Raw genomic sequence first — 10057 nt, 5'->3', positions numbered from 1 at the left:
CCTCCAAAGATTTTATGTCTTACGTTACGCTAGCATATTTGAGTATAACACTTACGCTCATACAGTACTTCATATACCTTCAGTATATTTTCTACTGTTTGGATTGCTCTCTTCTTCTGAGCATTTGTCTGGGGATGATAAGTTGTTCTGAGAACAACTCAAGATTTTAATTCTCGTTTCATCCAAGTATACTTGTATGTATTTCTTCATTGGAGTCGTTTTACATATGGTGAGAAATGTGCACTCTTAGTCAATCTATTGACTATTATCCAAATGCTATTATTCTATATAGCTGTATTTGGCAATTGGAGTAGCACCAGGCATAAGGTCAATTCGGAATCGTCAGGGAAAATATCAGGATACTTATTATCAACAGGAATGTCACTTACAGTTTTCTTCTACTTTTTCAAGGTATCAACTGTATAAACTGGATAAAATAGAATATCCTTCGATATAAATTTACGAGTTTTAATAAAGAAGTTATTATTTTCAACGTAGACATAAATAGAATCCTCCCTTTCGATAGGGATGCACACTATTTCTTCGTAGTACAAGAGTTTTTCGTGGTTCTTTGACAAACAATCCATGCCGAGAATAATATCAAAGTTGGGCAAGGAGATAGGAATTAGGTTAGCAAGAAGATTATAACCTTCAATTCTTATGATACTATCTCTATAGACTTTATCAGCAAGTAATGATATACTTCATATGAAATGATTGGACAATTGCGTAACAAGCAATTCGAAAAGAATGTGCGAAGTTATAAGGCACGAAAGAATCTGAGGCATCATAATCAAATAAGATGTGAGCAGATCTAGATTTTACGAGAAAATTACTAGTCACAACATTCGAGTCCTAACTTACTTCTTCTGTGGTAATCTAAAATGTACGATTTTTAACTTTTGGTTTGGCAAATGATTGTCAAACTCTTCAAACTTCTTAGTTACTAGCGGTGCTCAAACCTGCATCTGCTCATCTTTCTCTATTGAGCCTTTGATCCTAATCTTTGAGTTAAAACTCAATTCTCATAGCAGACTCCTGCTCCTTCTTGGTTTATAGACTAAACCCAAGATAAGGTCTTTACTTTTGCTATAACTCGAATGGTCATATTCCAATGACTTTCAATTGCATAACGCAAGAGACACACAACGAACCAAACTCTCATCTTTAATTGTCAAATACTATTATGTAAGTAACCTTCCTTCATGTTCTAATGTAATATAATCATATTCTAGCATGTAGCACTTCTTGCTACAAAATTCTTTACTATAACGCTGATCGCGATACTTCTATTGATCGCTTTGATTATCTTTCATTTCAATCTTCTAGATTAAGTCGGATGTTACATCGATCTTGGTTCTCTGAGCCATGTAACATACGCGACTTTCTCGGACTCGATTTGATATGACCACTAGGGTCGGAAAAACAATCATTTTCTGAGTTATTACCGAAACAATGGTAATAATGTACTTGAATAAAACGGAATCAATTACTATCTTCTTGGTAACCTTGTGACTTTCCCTGATCCCAGTGCGAGTCATGTGCTTCCGGTAGTATAGGCCTCTACTACCATTCACACCTACTGATACTCGTCCCAAGTATTGTCTCGCAGTTTCCAAGTTACTATTCAAAAGTTTTCACAAAGCGACTTATCACACATGAATGTATTCAAACAAGTACAAACAACAATTTCCTCTAGACTCAATTATCACGTTTCTATCAAACATATCTTGGATTTCCTATATTCGCCTTCTAGGATTCTTCTCTTGCATATGCTCGATCTAGCACATTTTAATAATTTTCCTAGGTTAATAGGAATTTCACTTCCAAATTCTTCGTATAAATTCTGTCTCGAGTAGTGTCTACTCTGCAAGACATGCAATACTAAAATTTACTCTTTTAGCGTGAAGACAAACTGTTTTCAAATACATGCATCATCTCCTAACTCATATAATTCACCATGCACATTTTTTCATTTCATTATTCTTCCATGACATCGTTATTCTTGTATCTGAGTAAGCCTAAGTCTACTTCATAGGAGTCTATCCTAAGAAGTCTACATTATAGTTGTATCTCAGCAAGCTCTACTAGTTTCAACTTGGTTCTTTGTCATTCCTGACTACAACATCTCTTCTCATACAATACTATGAGTGTATTGCTTCTTCAACTTAAGCATTCTACCTTACTTAGACAAGTAAGTTGCTTAATCATTTACCACTAAATGAATCAATTCACCATCCTAATATTGTATGTTAAAGTCGACTTATCACGCTTTGGAACTTCCATAAGGATGTGATAGAAGTCAGTCATCACTCAACATTAATAAATACTAAGTCTGAACATCCTTATATGAATACTACTCAAACTGCATACTTCTTCAAAAAGTCTTGGCCTATTGAGTCTGAAAACTTCATTAGCCTTCTCTTTGATTCTTCTAAATCTAGTACAACATCAATTGAGATACTACCGAAGTATTGATCGCCATCTTCGGTTCTTCCGACTCTCTAAACAATCACTGCTTCAATTTGAAACAGCGGTGGAATCAACTTCGTGGATTTGCACCAACACATTTGTCTCACCCAAACGTGTTTCAAACACACATCTTTCTTCTAAAGATGTTATTATTTCATTAAATATACTTTAAATGTATAATACCACTCTATTGGTATTAGTACACTATATATGATTTCACTTGGTAAATATTATTTTACGATATCCCTTGATCAGTTATCTACAAACTTATCGATGTCGACTATCATAAATTTCTTTATTACTTCGAAAAGTTTCATGTAAATTCTATTACGAAAATTCTTAGAATCCTGAACATAAAATTGTCTGAACCAAGGTCAGCAACAAACCATAAACTTTCTTAAATAATAGCAATAAGGCAAGCAACCTAAGGTATGCTATATTTATCATTTAGCACATATTAGAATATAAAGCATATCTCCTCTTAATATTCTAATGCTTGTTTCCATTTAGGTATTCAACCTAAGTATACCAGATACACATCGTATCATCTTCACTTAATAATTCATGTTTAAGTCTACATATTCTTAAAATTCCTAGTTCACTTAAACTAATTCTCTGAAATTTTTTTAAGTAACTTAATATCTTAGAATACTAGGGTTTATCACTACCCAATACCCCACTTAAGTATTTCTTATGGTTTGTATCCATATATTCCTAATGAATCTATTCATATATTGAACTTCCAACAGTTTAAGTCTAAATACCAATCCGTGGTATTTAGTTCACTTAAACTATTGCTCTGATACCATGATTGAAAGACCCCAACTTTTGTATTTTTGAAAGACCCAAACTTTCATACTTCACAATATTATTACTCCAAAACATGCTATTTGCATATTCATAAAAGAAATATTTTACATTGATAAAGAGGTTACAAACTACTGGATACAAACCGACTATTACAAAGTGTTATATATTACATAACTACCCAGGATATTGTAATTTATACAAACATAAACTGAAGTACAAAAGTACTATTACAAACTATTCTAAATCTTTCAACAGTATATGATCATACTGGTTACTTATCACCTGTAGTTGTTAAACATTGATAGGGTAAGGTGTGACGCTTAGTGAATTCAATAAATAGATACAATATAATCTTATGCCTTATAAATACCAATATGACAGAAGCAAAAGGAACAAGAACATCAATAGCATATGTGTATCATATGTCAGACTTTCAATATCAACTCAAGATTTGATTCAAAGATTTACGATCAAAGAGACATAACGATTTCAATACTTGATATGCATCAATAAAGCTTTGTCCCAAATGGCACAGAAGACATAATTTCTGATTAACATTTTGGTAGATTTCAGGCTTATAGCCCTATCTAACCATTTGCCAATACCATAGAATAGAGGTCATTCTCTTACGGAGTCATGCTCTACATGGTCATAGGCTACATACCAACCCTATCTAACCTTATGCCAATGCCATTGAATAGAAGTCATTCTCTTACGAGACATGTTCTACATGGCCAGAGGCTACATACCAGTACTACCTAACCTTCTGCCAATGCCATAGAATAGAAGTCATTCTCTTACGAGACATGTTCTACATGGCCAGAGGCTACATACCAGTACCACCGTGAATCTAAGTCCTTCCACTGATCACATGATCAAAGGTATAATTTTGCTATTAAAAATAGCGAATAAAAATAGCACGGGAAAATAACTCGGAATAATAACACTGAAAAGCACATAGCACATATCACATAACATACAATTGTTCCTATATATTGAACTCACCTAGAATTAACCAGGGGTCAAAATAGTAATTTGGGCAGCACTTCGGCTTAAAATATGACTTTCTATGTTGAAAACCGGTAGCTTAATTGAAAACCGGACTCTGCGAAGGTAGGGCTTCAAAACCGAAAAGATAAATTTTCCGGGATTCACGAGCACTTCGGGACGTATTCCGGGCTTTAAAAATGATACCGGGGCTTCGGGGCAATTTAAAATAATGAAAATATTGAAAAAGGGGGCCAAAAATGGCAATTTCTTCAAATTACCCGGGCTGGTTCGCAGCCTCCCTATTTATAGGCGAGGTCCGAAGGTCGGCGAGAAGGATGAGTCAGCAGCGAGGGGCACGCGGCAGAAGCAGGTGGTGGGTGCGAGCTTCAGACATACGAAGGGTATGTGGCGTTCTCGGATTGGACCAGCGAGGCTCGGAAGGTGACACGTGTCGCACCGCGGACGAGGCACGTCTCGGTGACGTAGCTACTTCGTGCGAGGTGACATAGCTGCAACGAGGGTCTCCGGTGGCTTCGCAGGCTTCGGACACGCAAGAAGGACACATCTCCGGCTCGCATACGTGGCGCGCATAGGGACGGGTGACGTGGCCGGTTCCGGTGATGCTTATCCATGCGATTCTTCTCAGATTTTGTGCCAAATCTTCTAAAATACATAACTTTCGCATGCAAGGTCCGTTTTTCACGTTCTTTAGATGCACGCATAGCTAAAATTAAGCTCTACAACTTTCGTTTAGACTTTATCGGCTAATTTTGAATTTATTTTTAATATTATTATTTTTAACAGACCGGGACAGGAAAATCCGTTAAAAATTCATAACTTCTTCATCCGACGTCCGCTTTTGTCAGACATTTTACCGTTGTACTACTATTGACGACACCTTCAATTCTCATTTAGGTTGTTTCGGCTAAATATCACTCGATCTAAAATTCGAGTTTTTAGCTGTCTACTGCAATTCCGAAACTTAGAAAAATCATAACTTCCTCATACGAAGTCAGATTTTGGCGTTCTTTTTATCGAACTTCTCGGTTTAACGAATACTACGACTTTCATTTAGATCACTAAGGCTAAAAATTAGTTTATCAAAAAATCACTTTTTACGTCATTCGACGTCGTGTCGGTTTTGTCGCGGATCTTCGATTGGTCATAACTTCTTCGTTATAACTCGGATTTCGATGAGGTTTTCGCCTAAATATTTCTAACGAGATTATCTACAATTTTCAATAATAAAATTTTACTTATTTCAAATTTTATATTTTCGCTAAACTTCACTATTTGGCTTTTAATTGGAATCTCATAAGACTTCCAATATTTTTTGAGTGATTCTAAACATAGTTTTACTTCATTTCTAGTAAAAACTATCTGTTAGAACTCAACACTCACTTTCATTCACTTTTAATAACTACATAACATGATTTCAGAACGTGTATGTTACAGGCAACAGCAGCTTTAACGACGACAACCACCATCACAGTCGGACGAACCTTAGTCGATGGTTCGATCCCCTTCTCCAGTTGATGAATCTCCAAGAGGAACCAAACAAGAAAAAGAAGAAACTCAATGTAGTATTAATTGTATAGTTCAATACATATCGATTGAAGGCAAACGGGCAACAAGCTACGCCGCTAGCCCTTTTTGGATAGCAAAACCAGTTCTTTTGAAAACTACATTTGTGGATGTAGGAGATATGACATTAGAATGAATGAGCCGTTGGACTCTATTGAGGAGCTTCACCGCCTCTGGTGCGAGAAAACCAAATATATCGAATGCGAAAGGAACAAACACATGTTGATTTGCTATACATGCATTCTCGTGCTTTACCACTTTGCACGCAGCGGCTTTCAAAGCGGCATACTCAATCACCGAGAGCTCCAAGACTAGTATTTATGTGTTTCTTTTTTTACATTTTCTTGAAACAAAGTATGATACAATCAAGAACAGCTGGAAGCATAGAAAGGGAAATGGATGGGGTAGGGTTGTATTTTTTTTCTTTTTTGTTTAATTATTAATCAGAAAATATTAAAATTAATAAAAAGAAAAGGGAAAACAAAATAGAGAGGGCAAATAGGTCATTTTACACACTTCCAATTATGAAACGGACCAAACTCGCAAGAAAATCAAACTTTTGGACCACCCTTGCAAGTCCAAATTTATTTGGACCAAACTTGCTAGTTTTGACATACCACAGGGACCATTCTTACAATTTTGTCTCAAAAGAATTACTTTTAGTGTTCTAAGAATACATATTCTAACGTACTAGTTAATGTCGGCACACCTCAATGATAACCTAATTAATGTTGGTGTTTTTTTAGTGGGTGTCTTTTGGCCAAATTGTTTATCTCAATTTAGTCAAATGTCAATTCAAGAACCAGGTAAGTATTGGAATAGTGTTCAAAGTCATTAATTACTGGTAATATTTCTAATAATAGCAGGGTCCTTTTGGGTTTCCCTCAAGACCCAAATTGAGTAGAATAAATAAAGGAGAAATTAGTTTATTAATTATTATGGTAAATAATTAATTAGAAACTAATAAGAAATATATTTTAGAAATATATTATGGGAATTAATTAACAGTGTAATTAATTAAAGGGTTGAATGTTCATTAATCGATAGTTGGTTAATCAGGAATGTTCCAGAACCCTTATGGAATTAGGGTTGGATGAAAATCACTCCATCCTACATGGGAAAGGAGTGAAATTTTGTGGTTAAGCCTCCATCCCACATGGGAAGGAGTACAAAACCCTAGGAGGGATCCAATGCTATAAATAGGGCCTTAGGGATTTCATTCCTCCTTGCACCTTTGCTTAAAGTTTCGCCAACCCTTTTTCCTCCTCCCATAGGGACGATTTCTAACCCCTTTTTGGGTTTATGAAATTGACCCTTCTCCTAGTTATTTTATTCTACTCTTTGGTGTCAATGGGTGTGATACCATTATAGGGATTCTGGTTTGGGTCCTTTCATCCAAGCAACTTCATGGAGGTTCAAGATCTTAAGAATGGAGATGAAGGGCAACACAAGAGGTATGTATTCTTATTTGGTTTCTAAGGTTGATGTAAATAGCATGAAGCCATAGATCCATAGGATGCATGTACACTTAGGTATATCGTTGTTTCGATTTTTCCGCTGCCTAGTTTAGAGTGTATTTGATGCGTAGAAAACCCAACAGTGGTATCAGAGCCATTGGTTCGTGGTTACTTTCACCCTAGATCCATGTTTTCTGAAAATACTTGTTTGGAATTGAATGATGGAAGAATAATTGAAAATTTCGTAATGTGTTAAAACCTTAGTCACAGCTCACGACGTGAACTAGGAGTTCACGACGCGAGCTCAGCAAACTTTAGGGTTTCAGATTTTTTTGCCATTTTTCGAATATGTAGCTCTGATAAACATGGATAAATACCTAATTTAAATTGTTTTTGAATCTGGAAAATTGATAAATATTATTTAAATGTGTTTATTTGAATTTGAATATTTATTTGATAATGGATAAATATTATTTAAATATGTTTATTTGAATTTGAATATTTATTTGATAATTGATATATATTATTTAAATGTGTTTATTTGAATTTGAATATTTATTTGTTATTTAAATTGTGAATTTAAATATTTAATATTATTTATAATATGGATTTATAAATTTGAATATTAACCCCTCATGATTTATTAATTGTTACATTGCGTCCTCGCAATTAATTAGAATTAATAATAGACAACTAAATTTAAAGAGTTTTTAATTTACCCCTTGTATTTATATATATTGTAATTGTGTTTATTATATGTATAAGAAAGTTATAATATGCGCCATCGCGTGTTTAAATGTTGACATTATCAATCCTATCATGACTAGGCTCACCCATTCTATGTAGGGGTTTGAGGATGTCTCTTTGATTCCTATTGAGGTCAGTTTTTAATATGCTTCCCACTTACCACCTGTAACAACGTAAAATTTTCAATTTAATTTTTTTATTTTTAAACCACAAAATGTATATCATACCCCAGTCCTACATGACCCATCATGGCTCTTGCCGCACTTCCCACAAGTGCGGCCCCTCGAACTACCCGTCCTCGAATCAGCAGGCTTTGCCCGCTTGGCTGCCGGCTGCGACTGCGTCGGTCGCCGATCACCCCTCTGGGACTCGGTCTCCTCCCTCGCCTATATCTCAAGCTCAATCTCCCTCTTCCGGGCATTTTCCTGGAGCTCGGCAAATGTCCGGTAAGTCGAGTTCGCCATGGACTCACGGATGTCCCTCCTCAGTATACTCAGATAACGGCTCATGCGAGCCTGCTCAGTGGACATCTGCTCCGAGCAAAACAGCGCCCGCTCATGAAACATCCTCGTAATCACTGTCACCGACTCAGTCCCCTGCTTGAGGGTCAGAAACTCCTGGGCTAAACGTTCCCTCTCCACCTGGGGAACATACTCGTCACGAAACATCACAGTAAACCTCTCCCAGGTCACTGCAGTCAACTCAGCTGTCGAATAGTCCGCGGTCACAAACTTCCACCAGTCTTTCGCCCCCAGGCGAAGCTGGTTGAGTGTGAACCGCACCCTCAAGTGCTCCGGACACAAGCACATATAGAAGCACCCCTCTATGTCTGAGATCCATCTCATAGTGGCGATCGGATCCTGTGTACCATCGAGCTCTGGTGGTTTCGTGTTGCTGAACTCTCGGTACAGCAACGAATCACCACCCTGGGGCCTCGCAGCAGCAACAGCTGTTGCGGCTGCAGCAACGGCAGCATCTGTCAAAGCAGCGTAACGCTCGTCGAACGTCTCAATTAGTGTGGTCTTAATAGACCCAAACATCTCCAGAATCTTGGCTCTGATGGCATCAGCCACCTCCTCATGGATGATCCGACGGATCTCCTCGTCACTCATCCCACTGCTCCCTGCGGTATGACGTGTCCCAACCATGATCAACCTCTAAAATACAACATAAGAAATATTAGGGACACTCTCGAGTATACTCACACTCGATAACTCAATCCTTTTCAACTTCTGGTACCCCAAGGATTCTTACTTGGACTACACACCAATCCGGTGTCTTCAATAGTATGGGCCCAATACTATCGTCCACACCGAATCAATATACAACCCAAGTCCTCCTCCTAGGATCCCAAGTCGTAAGTACTCTACTCTCTCTATGCATTGGCTACTCTCAGTAGACCTCTCATGAGCTCCTCGCTGCTACCTACTCACTCTCAAAGTATCTCATAGCAGCAGTAATCTCCTAGGCTAAGGCATCACAAATCAGTCCACTCTAGTCCTAATAGGAGTACCTAGCCTCTCTAACATACATAACATAATATCTCATAACTCATAACACATAATGTAAGGGTATTTTAGGGGTTCACCGTTCGGGTGCAGGCTGACCATACACACCTTCCACTCTGCTTGTTTCCAAAACTTCTTTTTCTTTTTAGAAAATTTTAATTTTGTTTGTAAAATTTCTCAAATCCTCGGTTTGAGTTCAAATACGCCCGAAGGTGCATCTGAATCCCTCAAACCAAGGCTCTGATACCAACTACTAACAACGTAAAATTTTCAATTTTTTTTTTTATTTTTAAACCACAAAATGTATATCATAACATAATCTCAAATCCACAACAACAGTGTTTTCAAAACAAATCCCAAGATCTCTCTAAGGTAAACTCCATCGGTGTGTGTGTACGAGTCAAGCCGTCGCCTTCCCACGGTCATCGCTGGTACCTAAGACATCAAACACAACAACTATAAGCATAAATGCTTAGTGACTTCCCCAAA

Source organism: Lactuca saligna, chromosome 3, assembly GCF_052625555.1.
Source record: "Lactuca saligna cultivar CGN05327 chromosome 3, ASM5262555v1, whole genome shotgun sequence".
Taxonomy (NCBI): Eukaryota; Viridiplantae; Streptophyta; class Magnoliopsida; order Asterales; family Asteraceae; genus Lactuca; species Lactuca saligna.
Note: the sequence above shows the minus strand (reverse complement) of the source record.